This window comes from Rhinolophus sinicus, linkage group LG11, assembly GCF_036562045.2.
Source record: "Rhinolophus sinicus isolate RSC01 linkage group LG11, ASM3656204v1, whole genome shotgun sequence".
Taxonomy (NCBI): domain Eukaryota; kingdom Metazoa; phylum Chordata; class Mammalia; order Chiroptera; family Rhinolophidae; genus Rhinolophus; species Rhinolophus sinicus.
Genome location: NC_133760.1, coordinates 14,003,660 through 14,029,774, shown reverse-complemented (window position 1 = coordinate 14,029,774; position 26,115 = coordinate 14,003,660). Strand labels below are relative to the sequence as shown.

Genomic DNA, 26,115 nt, shown 5'->3' with positions numbered 1-26,115 from the left:
GGATAAACAGAAAACAAATAGTAAGATGTTAGATTTAAACCTAAATATATTAGTAGTTTCATTAAATGTATAGAGGAGAGTATGTGTCTATATACTTGGGGGTCTGGGACAGATAAAACCAAGATCTCATAACAAATTATTTTGCCATCTTCCTTCTTGCTTTAAAAGCATGTTGAAAAAAAAAAAAAAAAAAAAAAAAGCATGTTGAATATGCATGCTAATCCATTAAATAAATGTACCTATTTTAACATAAAAATCAGTTTATGTTGTTTATCATATAATAGGTTTTTTCTTCTGTCAACTTTCATATAAAATTAATGCTCCAGAAAGATGCCCTCTTATTATCATTTTACAAATGCCTAACATGAGGCTCAGAGGTTAATTTCTGATACCAGACACAACCCTGGTCTCCCAAATAGACGACACACATCCACATATACACAACACCCAGTCACACCTACGGTCACAACTCAGCATCTTCGGACTCTCCTCTGCAGGGCCCTTTTCCTCACCTGAGGACACACGCGCGTACACACACACACACACACACACACACACACACACACACCATCCAGGGTGTGATTCTTTCCCTGTCACCTCCTCAACACGGTCCAGAACGAGACATCAGGTCTCACCTTCACTCACCTTCAGCGCTGCACAGACACAGGCCTGGACTCACCGACTGACAAAGATGAAAATGTCAGGTCAGTGTTTCATCCCCTCTGCCTATGGAGCACGACCTATCACCTATAGAAATCTCCTGGGTGGCTGGATGAGTTGCAATGGCAAGTACTAGACTTGGAGCTGCATCAGTTAGCTCGCATGATGGCCAGATGGGCTGCTTTTTTTTCTTTCTTAAAGTTTATTGGGGTGACAGTTATTAGTAAAGTTACATAGATTTCAGGTGTACAATTTTGTATTACATCATCTATAAATCACATTGTGTGTTCACCACCCAGAGTCAGTTCTCCTTCCATCACCATATATTTGATGGGCTGCTTTTCTGATCGGGACTGCATTTCCCATAGGCTCTGCAGGTCGAAGCTACTTCTGCCGCGAACTGGACTTCTCCTCCTGAGCATACCGGTGACAACCAAGCTGCCAGGGATGAGCAGCACTAGCAGCTTTGGCTGGCTGACGCGCTCCACCTGGGAGCCGCTCCGTGTGGGGTTCTTGCTGTTCTGTTTGGTGCGGGGAAGCAGTAGATGAACTCCAGCCCAAGTCAGAAGAATCCGGAGGCCTGTCTCCGCCTCTGGACTGCATTTCCCAGAGTACTTTGCAGGCCGGTGCTACGTCCCGCGGGATTTCAGCCTTCTCTTTTCAGATTGGCGGGATTGTTGGTTCTATAGGTTTAGCTGCTGCGTGGTCTTTGGAGTCCGGTGCAGTTTGGCCAGTCTGGACCAGAACGGAACTAGGGAAGGACTACGATGAGGAGTCTAAGTGAGGAGGCTTTCGTGTCTGGAGCGGGTCGACGAGCCGGTCTTTTCGTGTCCTGAGCGAGTTGAAGAAAGGAGACACGTGTGTGAGAGACTGTGATTGTTACTGTTTGTTTTCGTGGTTGTTGTGTTTGTGACTGAGTGTGGTGTTTGTGACTCCGTCTGGGTGACGGAGAGGAGAGCTTGTGTGTGTTCCCGATAAACTTGGATAGATTTTCCTAAAGTACACCCCCAAATTTCTTTTTTTTAGTATTATGCCTTAGAGAAACTCTGATACATAAACACAGGGAGATATGTACCATGATGTTCTTTGCAGTGTGATTTCTGGTAGCCAAAAATTACCAGCATGGCTGTGCCATTGTGCATGGGGATGCAGAAGGACGATGATTGTGCAGTTGGGACTGTGTATCCCTGTGGTGGGTGTGTGGCTGTGCAGCACGTGTGTGTCTGTGGGAGTTGGGAGGTCTGTGACTATGTGGTGTTTGGCACCTGTCGCTGTGCAGGTGCAACTAGTGGGACCCCCATGATGTGTGTGTGTGTGTGATTGTGGTTGGCTGTGGGGCAATGGGTAGGTGGGTGTGAGGAAAACCTGTGGTAGTGCAAATGGGACTTTGTGTGCCCTCTAGGTGTTTATGTGGGATTTTAAATAACCAGGACTTGGTACAGCACTATGTGTTCAAATGGGGGAAAGGGAGTTGTGATTGTGCAAGTGTGACTTCACCACTCTACCTAGGAGACTCTGTGAGCTCATGATAGATTCCAGCCCCACCCTGTAACTACACTGGGCTGTACTCTTCAGTTTTTCCTGACCTTCCTCTGTATGTAGGTTTGGGTGGAGAGGGGCTGGAGGATTCCAAGAAAAGCCAAGTATCTCATCAAATTGTTCTTCTTTCTACAGTTTTGTCACTAAGAAGAAGAGGAAAGAATGGTTATTGAATATACAAAGGCCAAGATCAAGGTGCTTTCGGTTTTTTTCTTTTTTCCCTGAAATCTTTCTTGTTTTTCAGAACATAATTTTTTTCCTGTTCTGACAATTCCCAAAGACCAAAAGCCCATTCAAGAGATCTTGTCCTTAGAACTGCTCATTTGGATACATAATGGGAGCCTTGGGGTTAGACCCAAAAACCCAGTTTCCTCTGTATCCCCTCCAACTTACTATTATTTTGACAGTTTCTCCTGTGTGCCATATCTCCTCTAAGATCTCTGCTGGTCTAGTGAGGCAAATATAAAAGCCTTTATTATAACTGACTTGTTGAAAATAAGATTAGTGCATATGTAACATCACCCATCACAGTCCTAGTATGAAAAGCTATGCAATTTATAGGATGGTATTTGTTAGTCTCAGTTCAACTAGGTGATAGAATTGTTTTCTTTGCCAGTATTTTCAGAGTAGGAATGAAATTGGGGGCTTAATCAAAGTTCTATACCAATAGGACCAAGTAATCTATACCAACTTGCCAGGTAATCTGTTAGTAAACACTTAGACCAGTTTCCAGGTCTATTTTGAATTGAATGCTCAAATCGTCCTCATTAGGGTTCTCAACCTGGAATCCTTGGACTCCATCACTGGATTTCTAAAGGGAAGGAAGACTGTAATGATATTCATTAGGGTTATAAAAAAGGTAGAACCATGGGTAGATCTAAAAGTAGAGAGTATAACACTTTGGGACAGCCCTTGAGATAATATCCAAAATTAGTTTTCATAAATAGGGAAATTTTAAGTAAATCCCACTATAAGATGGCATTTTATGCAGCCAATTAAAACTATGTTTGAGATAGAGCATATACATTTTTGTTATGACTAACATTAAGTAACAGTAAAATAAGTAGAAATACTCAAGAAATTGTTATATTTAACTCTCTCCCCGATTTTTTTTTTTAGGAAGAGAAATGTTTTGTAAAAGGGCCAAAGGAATGTGAGGTCCTCAGAATGATGAAGCTTCCCAACTGTCTACTTGCAGCTCAGTAAATGTCAAACCAATTCTTAGAGTCAAGCTCTTCAGAAGCTCCCTGGAGATTTACACAAAGGAAAAGAGATGCTAAAAAAGGCAGATTGTGAATAATAGGGGAAAACTATTCTCAATCAGTAGAACTAGGCTCCATTACTTCTCTTGTATCATATCCTTAGAGAAATCCCTCTGAATAGGATTTTGCCTTTTGTCCTCCACCCAGAAGATGATGACCACATCCATGAATACTTACTGCCTCTGAAGTGGCAAAGATTTTCTTCTCCAGAGGCCTGTGCTCCCATATTACCTGGTGGCGGTGGCAATGAGGCAGGAGTAAACAGAGGGGAGATAAGGTATTCAAAACACTGTTGGTGGACAGCATGTACAGGCAATGTTTGACATTCTAAACTTAATACAGCAATTAATTAGATTATAAAATATAAAACATCTACAGTTTGGAATTCTAGCTGGATTTAACTTATTGGGAGCGAGAGGGCAGTTGCAGATAGTGGGGAGAAGGGATAAGCCCGTGCCCAGGTGAGTTAGGGGGAACTCAGAAATTGGAAGCCTTGCATGTGAAAGTTCAGCTGGTCCACGTCTAGGCTACATTCATCTCATTTGATCTGTTGCAGTAGCCTATTAACTGATCTCCCTTCATTGCCTGTCTAAAATGCCTTTTAACATAGCAGCCAAGGTAATTTTTCCAAAATGTAAGTCAGATTATGCTACTCCTTGACTTAAAACTTTGTTTTCTTACTCAGAATAAAAACCAAAGTTTCTATAGTGGTTTCACATAGCCATATGTGATCTGGCTCTCTGTTACCTCTCTGACTTTATCTTCTATAATTTTTCTCTTAACTTCATTCTGCCCTCTCTGCATATGAGCTTGCTGATTCCCCTGCCTGGGATTTTCTTACTCCTGATTTTTGCATCACATACTCCTTCAATGCTTCAAAACATTCCTCATCTGTCTCCAAATTGGAAAAACCTTCCTTGATGACCCTATAAAAAATAGCATCTGAACCAACATACTTTCTGTCACCCTTATCCTATTTTTTTTTCCTCCATAGCTCTTATTATTTTTTTAATGAGATAAATTCAACATATATTAGTTTCAGGTATACAACATAATTATTCAATATTTGTATATATTGGGAAATTTTCACCTCAGTCTAGTTATGATCCATCATCACAGATAGTTACAATTTTTTCCTCATGTGATGAGAACTTTTAAGATCTATTCTCTTAGCAACTTCCAAATATACATTATTATTGATTATGTTAACTATAGTCACCATGTTGTATATTATATCTCCAGGAATATTTATAACCAGAAGTTTGTACCTTTTGACCACCTTCACCTGTTTCACCCACCCTCCACCTCCTGCACCTCTGGCAACCACCATGTTGCAAATAACAGGACTTACTTTTTTAATTTTTTAGTTTTAAATTTTTTATTGGGGAAAGGGAACAGGGCTTTGTTGGAGAACAATGTGTACTACTTCCAGGACTTTTTTCCAAGTCAAGTTGTTGTCCTTTCAAACTTAGTTGTGGAGGGTGCCATTCAGCTTCAAGTTGTTGTCCTTTCAATCTTAGTTGTGGAGGGCGCAGCTCAGCTCCAGGTCCAGTTGCTGTTGGTAGTTGCAGGGGGAGCAGCCCACCATCCCTTGTTGGAGTTGAACCGGCAACCTTGTGGTTGAGAAGACGCGCTCCAACCAACTGAGCCATCCGGGAGCTCAGCGGCAACTCAGCTCAAGGTGCCATGTTCAATCTTAGTTGCAGGGGGCAGAGCCCACCATCCCTTGTGGGACTTGAGGAATCGAACTGGCAACCTGTGGTTGAGAGCCCACTGGCCCAGGTGGGAATCGAACCGGCAGCCTTCGGAGTTAGGATCATGGAGCTCTAACCACCTGAGACACCGGGCCGGCCCTAAATCAACTGGTTTTTAACAAAAAAATATATTCTTTGTATTGTTTCTTTAAACAGCAATCTACCCTTACACGGCTTGAAGTAGCAGTTCCATCTAGGAATAAAAAAAGCCTAGGTGCCTGGATTTCAGTACAAAAGGTCCAAGAACATGAAAGGGGGGAAAAAAAGTGATGCTCTCACAGTGCTACAAACCCTCCACAAACTTTTCTAGGGTGTCTCCTGTGGTGTCGCCGACCAGGGACTGCTCACTGGACAGTGCACTCTGGTTGGGGGTGTTCAGCTGTGGGAGCATTGCACTCTGTTCGGGGTTTCCCAAGTGTCCCTGATCTATGGAGCTGGCCATGATGACTGCGAGTCCTGGGTGGGGGGAACCAGTCTGGGGCGAGACATGGTGTGGCGAAGGCTGGGGCTGTATCTGTGGCGATGGGCTGGAATGTGGAGGCTGGGACTGGGGCGGGAGAGCGCACCTGGCTACTGAGGGACGTGGCCATCTGCTGGCCGGGGAGGTGCGAGGCCTGTGGCTGTCTTGAGAGCATGTGCTGCTGGGGGCTCATGGGGTTCAGCTGGCCCGGGGACCCAATCTGCTGCTTCATCTGTTGCTGCTGCAGAATCCACTGCTGCAGAGCCTGCTGAATGTTGGGGGTGCTGTCTGCGCCCAGCCCGGGCTGCCCCATCTGGCCCATGGAGCTTCCCTGCATGGGGAGGTGCTGCTGCATCCGCTGCTGCTGCATGGCTGGGGGTAGCCTCCGGGTCCTTGAGGCTGCTGGAACTGGCAGTGCCCGGCCATGGCCATGGGGCCATGCCCGCACTGCCCTGCTGCTGCTGCTGCTGCTGCTGCTGCTGCTGCTGCAGCAGCTGCCTCCGCAGCATCTCTGTACTGCGGGTTCATACTTGCAATGCTGGGGTTGGGCCCTGGGTTCATGATGTTCAGGGCCTGGCCCTGCGGGTTCAGGCCTCCCATTGCCTGCTGCTGCAGGGGCACGCCAGGCTGTGGCCCGCCAGCTTGTATGGTGTTCAGGTTCTGCAGGCCAGGCTGCTGGAGCAGGCTGGGCTGGGGCTGCAGGCCGAGCTGGGGCTGCAGGCTTGGCTGACTGGCCACATACTTGGCCGTGCGCTGTGTGATAAAAGCTGCCATCAGCTGCGGGTTTGACTTGAGGATGTTGAGCACCTGCTGCTGCTGCTGCGGGGAGCTGGGCGACTTCAGGGTCCGCAGCAGGTCCTGCAGGGCGCCGGGCGAGAGGCTCCGCGGCAGCTGCACACTGGGCATCTGCGGCCCGGCCACGGCAGGCTGGGCCTGCCCGGCATCGGCTGCTGCTGGGGCATGGGCGCCTGCTGCCACTGCCCAGGCGGCAGGTTGGGCATGACGGGCCCACTGACCTGGCTGGGCCGGGGCACGTTCAGGCCAACGGGGGCCATCTGGCTTACCGGGGTCACCATGCCCGTTCCGCCGGGGGCATGCTATTGTTGATGTTCACGTGGTACAGGTGCTGCTGCTGCTGCTGGGCTTCACGCTCTATCTGCCGGGCTGCCTCCACTGCTGCGGGTGGGGGCTGGGCGGGGGGCGGCGGGGCCGGCACCTGGTTGGTGGGCTTCCTGGTGAACGCCGTGGTGGGGGGCTGAGTCCGGGCCACGCTGGGGAAGGCGGCTGGTGACATGCTCACAGGTGAGGGCTGGTGCTGGGCGGGGGGCTGTGGTGTCTGGGGCGTGCTGGGCTGCTGCGTGGGGGTCCCAGGTGGTGCTGAGGTAGGGGAAGGCAGACTCTGCTGAGGCACGTTGCAGGTGTTCATGGTGGCCATCCATCAGCACATGAGCTGCGCCTGCTGCAGGCGGTGCTGGATCTGCTGCTGGCGGAACTTGTGTTTGATCTTGGGGCAGAACGGCACGGGGCATTTGTTTTCCTGGCAGTGTTTGGCATGGTAGCAGCAGAGGGCGAGGAGCTGCTTGCACACCCGGCAGCCTCCCTCGATCTTGCGCTTGCAGTCCTTGGTGTGCAGCACGACGCGCTTCATCTTCTGGCAGGACGGCAGCGAGCAGTTGGCATTGCGGCACTGGCAGGCCTGCCACAGGGACTGGAAGCAGCACTGGATTCTCAGGTGCTGCGACTCCTGCGGGCTCTTGGACTGCGGCTCACCCTGGCTGTCACCCTTCACCATCTTGTGTGTGTGGCTCTTTGTGTTGTAGTAGTTGATGCAAAGGTCGTAGTCCTGTGGACAAAGAAAAGGCACAGGCCCGCGTCAGCACTAGGCCCAACGTGAGCAGACATCCCAGCCGCCCCCCGAAAGCTTCTCTTCTGGGAACTACCCCAAAGCCCAGAAGGCTCTAGAGACGACAGGATCCACCTCCTCGCCCTGACCCCAGCCTATTCCAGGGCCCCTCTAGCCCTTCCCCACCTGCTGTCTCACACTGTGAGCACACAGGCTCACGCACACACAGGGTGTGTGGCTCTGGGGTCGCCCAAGGCTCCTGGCTGTGTTGGTGGACCCTCTTTCCCTCCTTCCTCTGCCTTGTAGGAATGGCACCCAGCTACCCTGCCCCACGCCTGGCCTGGGAAGCCTGACAGTGAAGGAATGACTGAGGCTGTGCCCATTTCTTATCAGGCGCCACGCGACTGTCCGAAGTACCACAGACCTGAGTTTATATAGACCGGCCCCCCACTCCCCAGGGCTGCTACTGGGTGACCTCAGTGTGTCCCCAGAGCTCTGCAGGGTGGCCCAGCAGGACGCTAGGGCTGAGAGGCCTTCACCATGAGGAAGGCCCTGGGCTCAAACCACAGTGACAAAATGCCCCCTGCCCAGCTTTCAAAACCACCTGCATCGGGAGACTGAGACAATGGGCAGAGAATGCAACCCTATGGGCAGCACTGATAAGAGTTTCATAGAAAAGACGTGAAAATCCCAGCAGTAGGGAATGAGAGGAGGACAAGACAAAAGAAGGCTGGAGAAAGCAGAAAATAAAGACAGGCATGACAGAGGCCCTGCTCTGTCCCCCACCCCGAGATCACAGAGCCACTCCTGTGGGGACTGTCCCAGACGCCGACACTGGCAGGCCAGGTGAGGCCTGGATAGGAGTCTGTGACCATCTACGGGGGTGGGGGGCCCACAGCAGCCTGGTTCACCACATCAGAGAGACAGCAGCAGCGCCCTCACCTCGAGCACCGTATTCTTCCTCCCGAGCATCCAGCACTTCCGCGTACGCCGGGGACGAGGCCTCTCAGGCGCGGCGCAGTGACGTCACATGCGCGCCAGGCTGGCTGGTCCGCTGCCTGCGCCCGCGGGTGTAAGGGGCTTCCGTGGCACGCGTGGGACAGTCGTGCCCAGGCGCGGGACCTCCGTGACCTTCCGCGTTGTCAAGGGCGACAGGTCGGGCGCGCAGCCGCCCCAGACACTCCCTAGGCAGCTGGGCCTCGTTTTGTGCATCCCTAACAAGGGGCAGATGTTCCCGGGCAGAAACAATGTCTCTGGGGTCTTTATAAGCCCCCGGCTACCCGTGCAGACCGTTGGAAGTCAGTCTCTTCCAACCAAGGCAGGGCAAAGAGCTAAAAGGAGTGAAAGGGAGGACTTTGGGCTTGACTTGTCTACACCAACAGGCGAATTCTGGAGCCAACACCCACCAGCAAAACTGGGCGGTTCATTCCATTTCTCTTGCCCTGCTGGAGGTAAGAGTCTAGTTGGGGAGTCAGATCGACTCCCTTTCTCACAGAGGACCAAGCCAGGTAAAATGCACATTCTCTGGCATCGCCTTAAGTGGGGTGCAGGCAGCTCCCCAGATGATTCTGAGGCACACTAAAGCCTCACCGCCACATTGTACTAAAACAGGGTCACTAGAGATTGTGACAGGAGCTGCAAAATACAGGAACCAGGGTAGTGTCCTCCTTGGGGCCTGGACATAGTTGGGGCATTGGAGGGGACATTGTCAGGGAATGCTTCCAGGTGGAAGGGGTCAAGGATGACCCCCAAGTTACAGCCTTAAGCAACTGAGGAGGAGGAGGACGTAAAAGAGGAGGGCAAATTTGGATGGAAGAGCTCCTCCTGGAAGACTTTTCTGGGCTTTCACCTAGAAGACTCCAGCAGCCTCCTAACCAGCCCCCCCATTCATTCTCCGCACACAGCTAGATCATACACTCCTCACTTAGGGTCCTCTAATGGTTTCCTGTCCCGTCCAGCGCAACAGGGCAGTGAGGGTGCAAGAAGGGGCGGTTTGGGTTAAGTTTTTAAGAAAGAAACAGAGACTTAATGCACTTAAACCTCTCCGAAGGCCAGAGGTCTCTCAGTCTCAGAGGACTGGAGCCCAGAATAAGGCCGACTGGGGGTTTTTATTGAATAGGTATACAAAAACAAGAGAAAGCAACATTGTTTCTTACACGGTCTCTGAAACTCACACATCATAACAGAAAAATATTTATCTCAATCACCCTTTGTCAGTCAACAGCTGAAGCACAAGGTTCCACAATGTCTTAATTAAGGTATGTACCTTCTCAGGGTCAAGTCTCTTATTTTGTAACAGTTCTGTTGAGCTAAGTGGAGAGAACTGATCTTTATTGTTTTTGTAACTTCTCTCACAAACAGGTGCCAGGGAAAAGGCAGAGCCGGCAACAGCTTTTCCCAGGCAGGGGGAAGGGGAGGCAAGGCCCCTTCCCATATTTTTCTAAGGCAGCTCATTGGAGGTCCCCACTCGGTTCCGCCTGGCTTAGGTTGTATCTCCCGTGAGATATCTTACCCGTCTTTGGCTGCAAACCTTTTGGGGACTAGACAGAGAGACATAAGGTGTAAACATAAGGATGGAACAAAGTCCCAGAAAGGCACAGTCTCACAGACTCTTCTTTCCTTAAGGAAACAGTTGGCTAGGCTGTTGTGTGACTACAACAGGGGGATAGGGTGGGCAGGTACCTGCGTCTGGGAAATAGTTTGCCTGGTGCTGGCAGGCTGTGGAATGCTATGACTGCACCGCTGCGCTGCCCCTGACCCTGGGCTCAGCTTCAGTGTATACCAGCCACCCAGGCTCGATTGCTGGCTCTGCCCCTCTGGTTTGCCCCTTGGGGGTTGCACCCCAATCCTTACTCCTGTTGCCTCTGCTGGGGTTGTGTTAAGTGCTGGGCTGTGTCTGGGGTTCCAGTCTTTGTCCTCCCCCCAACCCTCCCATCCTGTCTGCCTTGTTCGCTCTGATATACCCACCTATGGTTGTCTCAATGCATGGATCTCTCAGACATGTTTGTGTGTTGAGCAGAGAATCCTTTGTTGAATTATAGCTGTCCAACTTGTAACTTCAAAGGGAGAGACTCCCTCACGATGCCATGCTGGTAGTCTGCAGTACAGTATTTCAACTGTAGTCACCACTCTGTACGTTACATCACCATGACTTATTTATTTTATTGAAACGTAGTGTCTGTTTTCTGTCATTTGCATGAACATTTATTTATTTATTTATTAATTGGGGAATATTGGGGAGCAGTGTGTTTTTCCGGGGCCCATCAGCTCCAAGTCAAGTAGTGTCCTTCAATCTAGTTGTGGAGGGCGCAGCTCAGCTCCAAGTCCCTTCACTGTTTTCAATCTTAGTTTCAGCGGGCACAGCCCACCATCCCATGTGGGAATTGAACCAGCAACCAACCAACCAGCACAGTTGGTTGGCTTGTGCTCTAACCAACTGAACCATCCAGCCGCCCCTGAACGTTTATTTTCTTTATCTAGAAACTTTCTTGTCCAATTGAACTCTATTATCAATTCATCCCATACCCTCCCATTCAATCAGGGAGTGAGTGACGGTGCTCAGCAGCAGTCTCGTCCCTTAGTGCCCTACTCTTCTCTAACAATGCTCACATTTGTGTGCAGTGTTCTATGATGGAGCCTAAATACGTTCCACTGAGGGAAATGCTAGAGCTTCCTTTTATCTGAATTGTGGTTTAATGAAGTGGAAATGATTGTTAAGTGGGATAATTGATCTTCACAAACCTGCTTATTTTTCCTTAAGTTTTGAGTTCCCCCTTAAAAAAAAAAAAGACATGAAGTATTTCATATTACAAAAGAGTAATAAAACACTCATGTACCTAACACCTAGTGTAGGAAGGACTAGTGAACACGCTTTTGCACCCTTCCTTCCCTCTGAAAGGTAACCTGTAAAGAAAATTTTGTAGTCATTGTGCTCTTGCTTTTCATAATTGTTCTACTGTATCTCCCTAAACAATATACTATTAAGTTTTTTTTTAGTTTTGAACTATTTAAAAAGTAAAATTAGCCAGATGCATAAATTGTTGAGAATTGTAGACTTTCAAAGCTGTAAAGGAACTCAGAGATCTTGTTCAATCTAAATATCTAAAATAATGGAATGGTTACGTCTTGCTTTCCTTAAGATGAAAGATAGAACCAGTTAGAAAAAGTGTATTAAAGAACTTGCATTATAAGGAAAAATGCTCATGATTTTGTCTAACAATAAAGATCCTTAATATTAAGTGTACATTTTAATTATACCAAAGTCCTGTTTTGTGCAATAGAGGTTTTGCTTGTTTGTTTGATAAATATTTTAAAAAGATTGTACCTTCCTTTAGGAAGTAAGAAAAAAGTGAATGGAGGAGCTCACATTTAAGAATTTATTGTAAGTAATTAGCATATCAGATGTTCACTATAAAATTCTTTCAACTTTGCTATGTGTTTGGAAATTTCCCCAATAAAAATATTGGTAAGTCATGAATGATCATTAAAATAAATAATAATGTGCTAGGCCTACAGGTTGTTGAGTATTTTTCTACTTTATTTCATTAATTTGGGAAACTAAATAAATGTGTTTTATTTTTTCTTGGCCCTAGCCATGGGATAATGGGAGTGTCTCATTATATGAAGAAGGTCTTCAGCAACAGGAATATTTAAGATGGAGGTACTTTGTTCTAGTTATGGTAATTTTTTTCTCTGCCCCATCTCTGGCCTAGCGCATTTGCTCAGTGTATTTTCTCCATCCCTCAGTGCCATTTTCTATCTCTTCTTTTGTTTTAAAAACATTTCCTTTAATTCTAACAGTACTACATGGTTTTGTCATTTCAGCAGTTGATGACTTTCAGGGATGTGGCTGTAGACTTCTCCGAGGAGGAGTGGGACTATCTGGACCCTGCACAGAGGAACTTGTACAGAGATGTGATGATGGAGAACTATAGCAACCTAGTCTTACTAGGTAAGTATATCTATCCCCTAATACCTTGTGAATTTTGGATGTACGAGTATCTTTCCATTGTCTGGGTAGATTTCTATTTCCTGGGGAATTATTCTGTGCTTTGTAGATTAGGAGATGGGGAGCTCTTTGTTATACCTTTATCTTCTCCATGCTTTAGACCTTTACACATTCATCTTATTCTTTGTGTAATAGCCTGTTTCTTAAGGACTGGGTTTAAATTCAGGAAACAGCACGAGTATGTCTTATTATTTTTTTTTCTTAAAAATAGGACTCTCTATTTCTAAGCCTGATGTGATTTCCTTATTGGAGCAAGGGAAAGAGCCCTGGATGGTTTCGAGGAACATGGCAAGAGGATGGTGCCCAGGTGAGTAAGGATTGAACACATGGGGAACGGCATTGCAGTTAAGAACCCAGCTGGTGAGGGAGGCAGCACCTTAAAGGTAATGATTGAGAAATCTCTTCCTAGAAGGCCCATCAAAAGGTTGTGGAGAAAAGGCCTAAGAGACATGGAAAAAGGTAAAGACCCTCCCTTTTACCCCATGTGTACTCTGTGATACTTACCTGTCATAATTCCCTCCCTTTTCAAAGCCTTTTTACTTGAGGATACATCCTATTTCACATAACTTGGATCCACTTCTTTTCCTTTAAAATTTTTTTTTCTTTTTTAGATAATTTTTTATTTTTTAATTACAGTTTGCATACAATATTACATTACTTTCAGCTGTACAACATAGTGATTAGACATTTATATAACTTACAAAGTGATCAGCCCGATAAGTCTAATACCCATCTGACACCATGGGTAGTTATTACAATATTATTAACTATATTCCCTATGCTGTATTTTATTTACATCCTTGTGACTGTTTTCATAACTGGCAATTTGCACATCTTCATCCCTTCCCCTTTTTCCCCCATCTCCCAGCCCTCTTCCCATCTGGCAACCCTCAAAACGTTCTCTGTATCTGTGAGTTTGTTTCTGTTTGGTTTGTCCTGGCACAGGACTTCTGGGCTGGTGAGTCTGGTGTGGGGTTGTGACCTTCTCCCTCTTCGGGGGAATCTCTGCTACCGAGGTGCCCCTCCTAGTCCAGCCGTTATCTGTGGGTTTGGGGTCAGCCCATTTTACATGTCCCCCACCTTCTACCAGTCCTGATGTGGCCTCTTCTTTAATTCAGCTAGTGTTCAGTTGATTCTTGAGGTTGATTGTTCTATAATTTATTTGTAATTTTGGTGTGATTCTGGGATGCGGTAGGCATAGCATTTATCTAATCCACCATCTTGGACCTTCTCCAGTCTCTAGGGTTTTATTTTGTTATTCAGTATTATAAAAATGGTTTCAAATTATATGGAGCATTCTTTGATCTGATTTTTTTCACTAAATATGATTGTTATAGGATTCATCCATGTTTTTGCATGTAGCTATAGTTCATTAATTTTCATTGTAGTATATTATCCTATTATGTGAATGTACCACAAGTTGTGTATCTGTTCCTTGGTTCAGTGGAATTTGGCTTCTTTTGGACTAAATTGGCCATGAATATTCTTGTAAATCTTTATGTTGCTTATAAGTATAAATTTCTCTAAGATCAATACCTAGAAGTGGAATTTCTGGTTCATAGGGCATATAAATGTTCAACTTTTCAAGCTAATGCTAAATTATTCTTGAAAGTAGTTTTAATTTGCATGAGTTTTCTTTGATGGATTTCCTCATTTGCACTTACGATTTATAATTATACTTTAAAATTTGTGCCAGTATAGTTGCCCAGAGTTAGCCAAACTCAAGGTTAAGGTCACAGTCCTCCAGGTTGCCAAATTTGTCCCAGGCTTCTGATACCAGCTGAAAGTTCCACAAGGGTCCACAAGGTCACCCTCATTTCAGATCAGCTGGCTACAAATTTGGAGATCTTCATGGAATCCCTCAAATTTGATAATTCACCAGAACAACTCAGGCAACTCGGGAAAACACTATGTTATGATTAGTTTTATTATAGCATGAGAATACCAGCAAAAGAGTTAGAACCAGCCAAAGGAAGAGACACAGGGCAGAATCTGGGAGGATTCACATGTGAAATTTCCATGTCCTCAGGGATGCATTGCCCTCCTGTCATTGATGTGTGACAATATGCTTTGCCAACCCAGGATGTGTCTAAAGTTTTTTTATCGCAGCTTCATTACATAGGCATGATTGATTGAGTTATTGCCCATGTGGCTGAACTTAACATCCAGCTCCCTTCCCTTCTATGGAGGCTGAATTAATCTGACCCAAGACACAACCCTCTAAGCATATAGTTCATCTTTCTGCATGGGCAGCCCCCACTGGGAGTCACTGAGTTAACAAACTGTCAGGTGTGGTCTAAGGGCCCCACTGTGACACTCCTATCACTTGGGAAATTCGAAGGCTTCAGTGGTTACCTCCCAGGAGCCAGGACAAAGGCCAAACCTCCTTTACGGAAAGTTAATCTTTACGACATAATAGTGAATGTAAAATTCTATATTTTCCTCATGTTTATTAATTAAGCTGAATATTTTTTCAAAAGTGTATTTGCTATTTGTGCTATTTTTGAATTTTGCCATCTTTTCCACTAGGTTGTTAAGGTTTATTTTCTTAATAAGTAATTTTTAGAAGTTATTTATTTATTACAATTGTGATAAAATATAAATAACCAAATTTATTACTATCTTAATTTTTTTGAGGGTAAATTCAGTGGCATTAAGTATATTCACATTGTTGTGCAACCATCGCCATACTCATCTCTAGAGCTTTTTCATCTTCCCCAAATGAAACTATATCATTAAAATAATAGCTCCCAATAGCTCATTAAATAATAGCTCCCAATTCCTTTCTCCCCTCAGTAGAAACACCATTTTGCTTTCTATCTCTGAATTTCAGTACTCTAGTTATGTCATATGAGTTGAATCCTACAATGTTTGTGCTTTTGTGTATGGCTTATTTCACTTAGTATATCCTCAAGGTTCATCCATGTTGTAGCATGGGTCAGAATTTCCTTTTTAAGGCCAAATAATACTCCATTATATGCCTTTACCACATTTTGTTTATCCATTTATCCATCAATGGAAACTTCGGTTGCTTCCATCGTTTGGCTATTGTGAATAATGCTGTTAAGAACATGTGTGTACAGATATCTCTTTGAGTCCTTGCATTTAAGTTTTTGGGTATATACCCAGAAATGGAATTGCTGGATGTTTTGAGGAACTGCCATACCACATTGAGTATACCATTTTGTATTCCTACCAGCAATACACAACGGTTTTGATTTCTCCACACTCTTACCAATATTTGTTATTTATTTATTTTTTAAATAATAGCCATCCTAATGGGTGTGAGGTAGTGTCTCACTGTGGTTTGGAGTTGCATTTATTTCCCTAATGATTAGTGATGTCGAGCCTCTTCATGTGCTTATTAGCCATTCATACATCTTTGGAGAAATGTCTATTCAAGTCCTTCGCCATTTTAAAATTGAATTGTTTATTTTTTCTGTTGTTCAGTTGTAGGAGTTCTTTATATATTCTGGATGTATAATCCCTTATTGGATATGTGATTTGCAAATATTTTCTTCCATTCTGTGAGTATCCTTTTTACTCTATTAATGGTGTGTCTTAGTCTGTTTGGGCTACTACGACAAAATAATACCATAGACTGGATAGCTTCTAAACAACAACATTTATTTCACACAATTCTGGAGGCTAGAAGTTCAAGATCATGGTGCTAGCATGCTCTCTTCTTGTTTCATAGCAGGTGCTTTCCTATTTTGTCCTCATGTGGTAGGAGGGTTAGGGAGCTCTCTGGAGCCTCTTTTCTAAGGCAGTAATCTCAGTCATGAGGCCTCCACCATCATGTCTAATCAGCTCCCAAAGTCCCCACTTTCTAATACCATGAGATTGGGCATTGGGATTTCAAAATGAATTTTTTGGGGGACACAAACATTTAGGTCATAGATAGCATAGTGTCTTTGATGTACAAAATTTTAAATTTGATGAAGTCCAATTTATCTAATTTTCTTTTGTTATATGACTTTTGATGTCATAGCCAAGATATCACTGCCAAATTCAATGTCATAAAGCTTTTTCTCTATTTTCTTCTAAGAGTTTTATAGTTTTAGCTCTTGATTTCTTGATTTCTTGATTTTTAATTTCATTGTGATTAGAAAAGATGCTTAGTATAATTTCAGTGTTCTCAAATTTAGCAAGACTTGTTTTGTGGCTTTGAAATCTTTTTCTGGGCTTCCTGAGAGACAGTTTCTATTGATTGCTTTCCCCCCACCCCACATCAATGGGTCCCATTTACTGTTTCTTTGAATATTTAATGATTTTTGTTGAAAATGGGACATTTCAGATAATATAGCAACTCTGATCCCTCCAGGAGTTGTTGTTATTGCTGTTTTATTTTAAAATTTGTTTAGTAACTTGTCTGGACTAATTCTCTAGTCTGTTTACCTGTAGTGTGTGGCCACTGGTATCTGCTGGTTTTTTTTTGTTTTTTTTAATTTTTATTTTTAAGCCTAGTGCAAAGTTTTTATCTACTAATTTATTAACTTTAGTGGGTATGGTAGAATTCTGGTTTTCTATTTGATCATGAGTCAAGTTGCAGTATTATTGGCATCAACTTTTATACAGAAGGTGCCAAAGAAATGTATACACATTTTAAGAAAGGAATAAACTATATTAAATTACACTGGTGGTAACCACCTTGAGCACCTCTTGTAATTGCAGAAGTCAAACATGACTTGTATTCATGTTTTGTTATCGGTATATATTGAGTATTACAATTTTAATACAATTTTTCCTTTCTTAAAATGTGTATACATTTTTTTGGCACCCCCTGTATATACTTTATATATACTTTAGTTATATCTTTAAAATATAGAAAATAGGCAATGAAGATCTAACATCTTCATTGAGAGTTCCAGTAAGAGTGCAATGAAGCTACAATCACCAGAAATGATTCAAGATAACTTTACTAAAATTAAGAACAAAAGAATTGGAATCATGTTTTGCAACAGTTCACCATGTGCCCAGAAAATCATACCTTTGGCATCCAGGCATAAAGCTACTTATAAGGAAAGGAAAATCAAATTGTCATCTGGTCTTTTTATAGGAACTTTATTCCAGAAGACAATATATATTTTTCTATTTAAGTTATACAAAGACATAAATTTTGAGCTAAGAATTTTACATCTAACCAAATTGTTTAATATATGCAGCAGCAGAGAATATTATTCCCCTTTTTCCTGATGAATCCACCAGAAAATGAGCTTCAGTAAACCAAAATAGAGACACGTCAACTTAATAAGAGACTGTTGGTGAGCATTAAATATATAATAACATACATATATAATATCAACTCATGGCATTAAGGAGAGAATATAGCTTAGGTATAGTATAATTCTCAAAAAAGTAGGGTGAGAATGTGTAGAGTATATGAAAAGTATAACAAGCTTGCAAATTACATTATAGGTATTAATGGGGAGCAAGTATTTCAAATCAGAAGCTGGGGAGAGAGAAAAGAGGTTAGTAGTTACTTCCAATATTTCTCATACTAGAAAACCAGTGAAAAAACAGCAAAATGAGTAAGAGAGAGAGAGAGACAGGTATTACATAAGTTTATTAGGATATAAAAGACCATAGAATAAAAAATGTAAATTTGATGAAATATGAAAAGATATACCTCAAAATAGGGAATAAGTAAAATAGTCTACATAGTGAAAGACTAAAATATATGGATGTGCATTTTCGAGTGTTTATGTGTCATAAATCAAAATGATAGCACTAAGGCCAAACATTGATTATACTAAAATATGCTGCTATTTATCTAAAACAGGAAGGATGTTATACTTTTTTAGAAGTTTTTTTTTTAGTTGTTATCTACAAGGGAGGGAAAGGAGTAGGATGAAGAGGACTTCTTTGATTATACTTTGTTTTGTAGATTTGAGTTGGAAACTATATAAATAACTTACACAATGATAAAACAAAATTAAATTCAGAAAAATCCCTGAAACCAAAAGCGAAGTGAAACAATTTAATCTAAATGAGTATCCAGTGGTTATATATCCTAAAGACAAAAGAACTATAGAAAAACTCCCCCTTAACATTGTTTTTAGTAATAATATTAGTGGTAGCGTTGTTGATACTGTTTTCCTGAGAATGTTGTGTATGTAGTGTGGAATAAAATAAATGAGCAATTTAGGTGAAGTCTTTGAAAACCGACTTTCAGTATGAGATAAAGGAAATACAGATATAAGATTGATAATATTAAGTAAAAACTCTGTAGTCCTGAGTATGAATTAGAAGGGTTATTTTGAATTCAAATTGCACTTTAACTATGAGGTCTGACAATGAAGTTTGTGAACTTGCTGCAATGATGTTGCTAAACTTTTTTGATATCAGAGGGATTATTCATTATGAATTTGTACCAATTGGACAAACAGTTAACCAAGTTTACTATTTGGAAGTGCTGAAAAGGCTGCATGAAAAAGTTAGACGACCTGAACTTTTCTCCAATTGATGGCTCTTGCATCGCGACAATTCACCAGCATAAACAGCACTATCTGTGAGGGAGTTTTTAGCTAGTAAACAAATCACTGTATTGGAACACCTTCCCTACTCACCTGATCTGGCCCCCATTGACTTCTTTCTTTATCCGAAGATAAAGGAAATATTGAAAGGAAGACATTTTGATGACATTCAGGACATCAAGGGTAATACGATGACAGCTCTGATGGCCATTCCAGAAAAAGAGTTCCAAAATTGCTTCCAAGGGCGGACTAGGCGCTGGTGTCCATGCAAGGCTTCCCAAGGGGATTACTTCGAAGGTGACCGTAGTGATATTCAGCAATGACGTATGTTAGCACTTTTTCTAGGATGAGTTCGCCAACTTAATTGTCCAACGTTGTATGTAAATACCAGTGGACAGATTAAAGAAAATACAAAGATTCTAGATTAGGCCAAAAGGCTACACAATCTTAATAACCCACCACTCAAACTATATGGGACTCCATTATATTGTTCTTTTTCCACTCTCATAAGTTTACCTTTTTCTGGGGCAAACTATTTTCATGCAAACAAATGGGAAGCGAGACAATGTGTGGATGATGAGGGGAACTAACTATAGCAGGTCCTTGAATAATGTCATTTTGTTGTATTGTTGTAGGAACTTAACAAGAGTTAATATCAATTAACTGTTAAGAGTTTATATCAATTAGCCTATGGTGAAATTGGTTTTGTTATATGTCAGTTTCCTTAAAGTTGCAGAACCTATATATGACATTAAGTGAGGACTTAATGTAGTGTGAAATTTTGTAAAACAGGACAAAGAACTGATTGTAGCTGCAGAGGCGGGTCCTAGGATCAAGGAAGTTGTGTGTGTGTGTACACTTTAAAGGAGACTATATTAGAGTGTCTTTGTATGCTGATGGGACCAAAACAGTAGAGTAGGAAAACTTCTTTGTGAAGGAGAGGGGGTGGGAACTGCAGAAGCATATGTGAGAAAAGGTTGTATCAGAAAAGATATTCTTCAGTTCCCAGTAGAGGTATTGGCCTTGGAGAAGAGCATTTTGTCAGCAGAGGAAACAGATTATTGGAATTTATGTACAGGTTGATTGACTGATTAGATGAGAAAAAATTCTCTCATTCTTACTTTTTCTCTCTCTCTCAGTGATATAATCAGTATGGACATCAGCCATGAGATAGTTTTGAGATTTTAGGAGAGAGACAAGGTGGGAAAAATTTTCCCAGAGTGGAAGAATGAAAAATTAGGTTATGACGGGAAATGCTGAGGGTCTTTTGAATTGTGTGCTTATAAATGTTTAGTGAGAATAGTCAATGTGGTTCTTTTTTACCAGCTATGTTCAACTACTCAGGTGGAGAAGAACAATAGGCAGAACTGGATTTAATCATGGTTGGGGAGATGAATGCAAGGTAATAGATATAATGATTGACTGTGGAATTTAAGCTAGGTAAGGCCATCAGGAATATAACTGACAGTGAAATTAACATTGCAAATGATTGGAGCATGAACAAGAGGGTGATTCTAGTATAATTCCTATTTTTCTGCTTGAGTTTTAGAGGTCTGTTTGTGGTTTTGTTTTTCTCTTCATACCTCATCCTTTTCATACTTGTCTTCTTTCTGATAGACTATTCTATGAAAAGCAGTTCAGGCGCAGGACAACTTAATATCATTTTCCTTGCTCAGTCCTATCCTCCCTTTCCCCCCGAATCTTCTTCCATAGTAATCAGAATGATAGTAACAACCACTTCTTGAGCTCTTTATGCCAGCCACGTTACAAAGATTATTCCTAATCTTCCCAAGCCCTGGGAATAGATATTTCTACATCTATTATTATATGAAAAAATGATGATTGAGGTAGGTAAAAGTAATTTGTCCATAACAGAAAGGTAATCATCAACAGAACTGGGGTCTGAAATGCTGGTCTTTCTGAATCCTGTATTCTCACTAAATCTTATACTACACTTTATTTTATTCTGAACCATATCTCAGCCTTTACTGTCAAATCATTCATTCTTAGAGACTTTGCCTGAGTTTCCTTCTGTATTATTTCAAGAACAGTCTTTATAGCATCTGCACCAATTGATAGTTTAATTGGAACCACAAAACATACCATATTGTAGTTACAGGAGTATTTGTGTTGTAGTCATTTTATACTCACTCAGTATTCTCAGTCTGTTCCATTATCTAGATTTCCATTCTCTATGATTCCCTTCAACTTACCAGTATACTCTTTGCTGTAGAGTTCCTAGTGTTCCAGTGTACCCAGATTCATTCTACCAAATAGTTGGTGATCGTAGTCTCCCAAAATTCTCAAGTACCTTTGCTTAACATTACATAACTCTTTTATTATGCTTGAAACCTGCCATAATGCCTGGGGAAAAATACAGTTTTCTGGGAAGTACAAATAAAGTGGTCTTGAACAGACAGGAGTGGAAGGGAGGACTTGAAGAAGGGCCTGGAGGAACAAAATAGATCATGTATTGGAAGGAAGGTTGAGTAATACTACAAATTCAAGTGAAGGTTAAAAGAAGAGGCACCTCAGTACAGTGGTTGAAATAGGGAAACAGAAAACATAGGACTATACATAAATGGCAATGAGCATTGGTAGAGGTATATTTGTAAATGGAGAAACAATTGGATAGATGGGTTGTTCGATATATATAGATTTTCCCATTTGAATAATTTAATAATCTAGCTTTGGTTGTGATTTTGTTTTAGTCTCTGAGGGAAGTGATGAAGTAAAAAGCATATATTATCTTTCCAGTGAGTAGGAGAGATTAAAATCAGGGACAGATATTTAGAACTATGCTATAATTATGAGCACAAATGATTATTATAATTCTTAAGTACATTTCCTAGTTCCATATTTGTATAATATTTTCCTTTATCCCTGTAATAATCCCCTTTCATTAATCCAGTGATTCATTCATTAAACAATCTATGAAACACCTTGTATTAGTAAGATGGTAGTTATTCTGTGTTGAGTGAAACTGCCATTGTTCCTGCCTATTATGGGTTTTAACAGTAAGAAAATAAAAGATTACATATGAATAAATAAATGATTTTATAATTCTAAAATCCAGAAAATTGCAATGAGAGAGAATGAAGAAGTGAATTTAAATAGGGTTGTCTAGCTCAAACTTTCTAAGGAACTAACTTTTTACCTGGGACTATAGTGTGATATGCATCTGGTTGTGCAAAGAGCCAAGTTCACAGAATTTCTATCAAACTGAACAGTCTGGGGTAAATTTTGAAAAGGTAAAGAGCTTGGCTTATATCAGATGCTCAGAGGTGATGACTATTTGGTACATAATGAACAGTGGTGAAAAGTGGGTCAAGAAGATGTTGGATAGGATTTTGATTGAGATGTGTCAAAGAAAAGTTATGGAGGATCTCATAAGCTATGGTAAGGAGTCTGGATGTTATTCTTAGTGAAGTTGGGAACCACTGAAAAATTCTACGTGGGATTCTTAAATGTTGTGCAACATCGAATTGGCTGGTTGAATGTATTAAAAATAGGAAACCTAAGACCTGTTGGTGTAAATTCATATTTATTTGATGTGAGGTGGTACATTGACATCCAATTTTCTTTTAACTTTTATTTATTTATTTTTAAGTGTGTTTTTCAAGGACCCATCAGGTCCAAGTCAAGGTAGTTGGTTCCGTCTAGTTGTGGAGGGCGCAGCTCACAGTGGCCCATAATGGGGATCGAACCGGCAACCTTGTTGTTAAGAGCACCATGCTCTAACCAACTGAGCTAACTTGCTGCCCCAACATCCATTTTTTTAAATAGACTAGTCAGGTGATTTCGATCTATACCTGAATTTAGAAACTACTGACTTTTCCTGTTTTCCTAACAACCTCCTTCATCTTTCTTAAGTATTTATGCTCTTGACCTCTTTTTTCAAGTTGAAGGCCATGTACACCATCTTCACTTCTTATGGCCATTACTTTCAGTTTTTCCTCCATTTTTACCATAGAAGTTTTATTTCTCCCCAAAGAGGAAACACCATGTGTTTACTTTCTGGTTATCTTTCAGACTTGGAATTCAGATGTAAGACCAAGGAATTGTGTCTTCGAAAAGAAATCTATGAAGTAACAACATCCCAATGGGCGATAATGGAAAAAAGTCATAGAATTGTGGGCTCCAGTGTCAGAGATGACTGGGAATGCAAAGGCCAGTTTGAGAGGCAAGAGATAAATGAAGAGGGATTTTTGGGGCAAGCATTAATGACTTATGAAAAAATGCCAACTTGTAGCTTGCAGACATCTCTTATTCTACATCAGCAAATTTATCCTGGAGAGAAATTCTGTAAATTCAAAGAATGTGGGAAAACCATTATTTATGGTTTGGAACTTATACGACAACAAGGAATTCATACTGGTGAGAAGCACTATGAATGTAAGGAATGTGGAAAAGCTTTTATTCGTGGCTCACATCTTACTCAACATCAGAGAATTCATACAGATGAGAAACCCTATGAATGTCAGGAATGTGGAAAGGCCTTTAGACAATCAGCACACCTTACCCAACATCAGAGAATTCATACTGGTTACAAACCTTATAAATGTCAGGAATGTAGTAAATCTTTTTTTTGTGGCTCAGAACTTATGCGACATCAGAGAATTCACACTGGTGAAAAACCCTATGGTTGTAATGAATGTGGGAAGGCCTTTAGACTGCGCTCACAACTTGGTCAACATCAGCGACTTCATTCTGGCGAGAAATCTTATCAATGTAGGGAATGTGGAATGGCCTTTATTCGTAGTTCACAACTTACTGAACACCAGAGAATTCATCCTGGTATGAAACATTATGAATGTAAAGAATGCGGGAAGGCCTTTATTTGTGGTTCCCAACTTTTTCAACATCACCAAACTCATACTGGTGAGAAATCCTATGACTGTGCACAATGTGGGAGGGCCTTCATTTGTGCCTCACAACTTACTCAGCATCAGTGAATTCACACTGCCAAGAAACCCTATAAATGCAAGGAATGTGGGAAGGCCTTTATCCGTGTCTCAGAACTTACCCGGCATCATAGCATTCATACTGGTGAGAAACCCTATGAATGTAAAGAATGTAAGAAGGCCTTTAGACAGTCTGCACACCTTAATCAACATCAGAGAATTCATAATCTAACATAATTAATGTAGGAAACCCTTTACTTGCCATTTATTTGTTACAGATCAAGATCATCAGATTTTATGCTAGAATAAAATACAATAAATGTGGCAATGCCTTTGAACTAATACTCAGTTTCTTCAGAATCAGAAAATTTAATGCTGAAAAAGATTGATAACGTAGAATAGTTTCTATCATGATTCAAACCTTGTTGAAATTCTACAAATTCATACTAGAAAATGTGGTGAATGAGAAAAGGCTACTATTTACTATCATGTGACATGAGGAAATTATTTAACTTCTCTGTGCTTAAATTTGTTAATTGGTAAACTGTTGATAGTATTTATTTGTAATAAAGAGTCTGACTCCAGTTTTGATGTTTGACTACTGACTTTTTAAGCATCACCTTCCCTATGTCCCCACTTCTGGAAAGGCTGATAAAAAGCCTGTGTACACCTCCTCCTTTGAAGTCAGTGTGAAATTTAAACTTGGCAAATTCCAGCCCACATCCAGTTCCATTCCGTCTACTATAAAAGCCAACCTATTCTTGCTACCTGCTCAAGCTACTCCAGATCTGTTTGTGCAGACCCTGCTCTGCCTAGGAGTCCCTTTTGTAAGTAAGAAATTTTCAAAGTCTCTTGATGTGTTGAGTGTCATTAGCATTAACATTCAATGTAAAATTGGGAATGAGGTCAATCCCAACTCCATTGAGTGACCACAAATTAATTTGTGTAGCTAGCAGGACAAGCTCTAGGCTATGACCACCACTATTCTAAGATCTTTCTTTGCTTGCTCATAGCTTACTAATGGAGTAGAACCATTTTAAATAGGAGATGGCTCTGCTGCTTGCTGGCAGGGTTGCCATTTGAGTTGTGCTGCTCTGTACTGCATTTGCTGAGTCCTGCAGAGCCTCTGTTACAGATTTCATCAACCTAAGTCAGAAGGTTTGACAATTGGTGTTTAGGGATGGGCTTATGTGATTGGGGCCCTCCTTAAAATGGCCCTAGGCCATGTGTGTCTTAGAATTATATATCTCAGTTCCAACTAATGCTAAGTTACAACTAATGCTAAGCTCGGGAATAACTCTTAGCCTGTTACTGCTGGTTGTGTGTCTCAACCAGGTATTGGCTCTGTAGAAATGCTCAGGGCGAAGACTGATGTCCTGTACAATATATGCACCCATCAGCTGGTGGCTTGTGAAAAAGCAGTGATGTAGTTTGCTGAGCTCTGTACTTTTAAGAGCAGATGGCTGACTGAGACCTTTAAATATTTCTTCTTCTGCTGCCAGTGCCTCTATCACAACAAAGATCCTGATCCTCAGGGTTATTTGAAAAAAACAAAAAACACCTGTGGTCTCCTGTGGCACAGACACTTATTAACAGAGCCTACTACTGAAGGAAGTACCCATTTCAGAGTTTCCAGGACTGCCCTCTACCACTGCAGAACCCTCACCAGAAGACCTGATGTTGGTAATACTGCAATCTGGGCTTCTTCAGGTATTTCATCCCAATAATACGCCCAAGGAGTTCCAAGTCTTTCTGTGACAAACTACAGAGCAGTCCTCCTCGCTCAAACCCAAGTCCCTAAGGTATAGGACCCACTGCCTCATTCCCTAACGTGAGTCAATGGGAACTTCCCTAGCCTCATATGGATATAACAGACCCCTGGGACCCCAGCCACCACCCCATAGACAATCGACCCTATACAACCATGATGGTTCAACTGTCACCACACAATGTGTAACCTCTTATGGCCTTTATTGATACCAGTTTCCAAATCATAGTGATCGCCGGAAGCCCCCACTAAATCTCAAGGAGAAACTCACTCTGCTCTTTGGGGCATCACTGGATATAAGACTAAAGACAAGTCCACCTTACCTTGACAATTGGCACAATAACTGCCAAATTTTCCAGTGGTCATATTTCACACTTACATTTGGATTTTCCATTATTGGGATAGATGGTCTAACCAGTCGTGTGGCTGATTAGAATAAAA

The 26,115-nt window shown here is 42.1% G+C and overlaps 1 long non-coding RNA gene and 2 pseudogenes across 1 annotated transcript; 2 read left to right on the top strand and 1 right to left on the bottom strand.

Annotated features, from left to right (window-relative positions):
- Positions 1–530: 530 nt before the first annotated feature.
- LOC141567639 (uncharacterized) lies at positions 531–4,183 on the top strand. Its single transcript, XR_012490481.1, has 4 exons — positions 531–704; positions 1,029–1,518; positions 2,335–2,394; positions 3,319–4,183. It is a non-coding gene; the product is annotated as an uncharacterized LOC141567639 (long non-coding RNA).
- Positions 4,184–4,812: 629 nt separating this feature from the next.
- On the bottom strand, positions 4,813–8,586 carry LOC109457197 (CREB-binding protein; annotated as a pseudogene).
- Positions 8,587–8,831: 245 nt separating this feature from the next.
- Positions 8,832–24,490, top strand: LOC109457213 (uncharacterized; annotated as a pseudogene).
- The last annotated feature ends 1,625 nt before the right edge of the window (positions 24,491–26,115 follow it).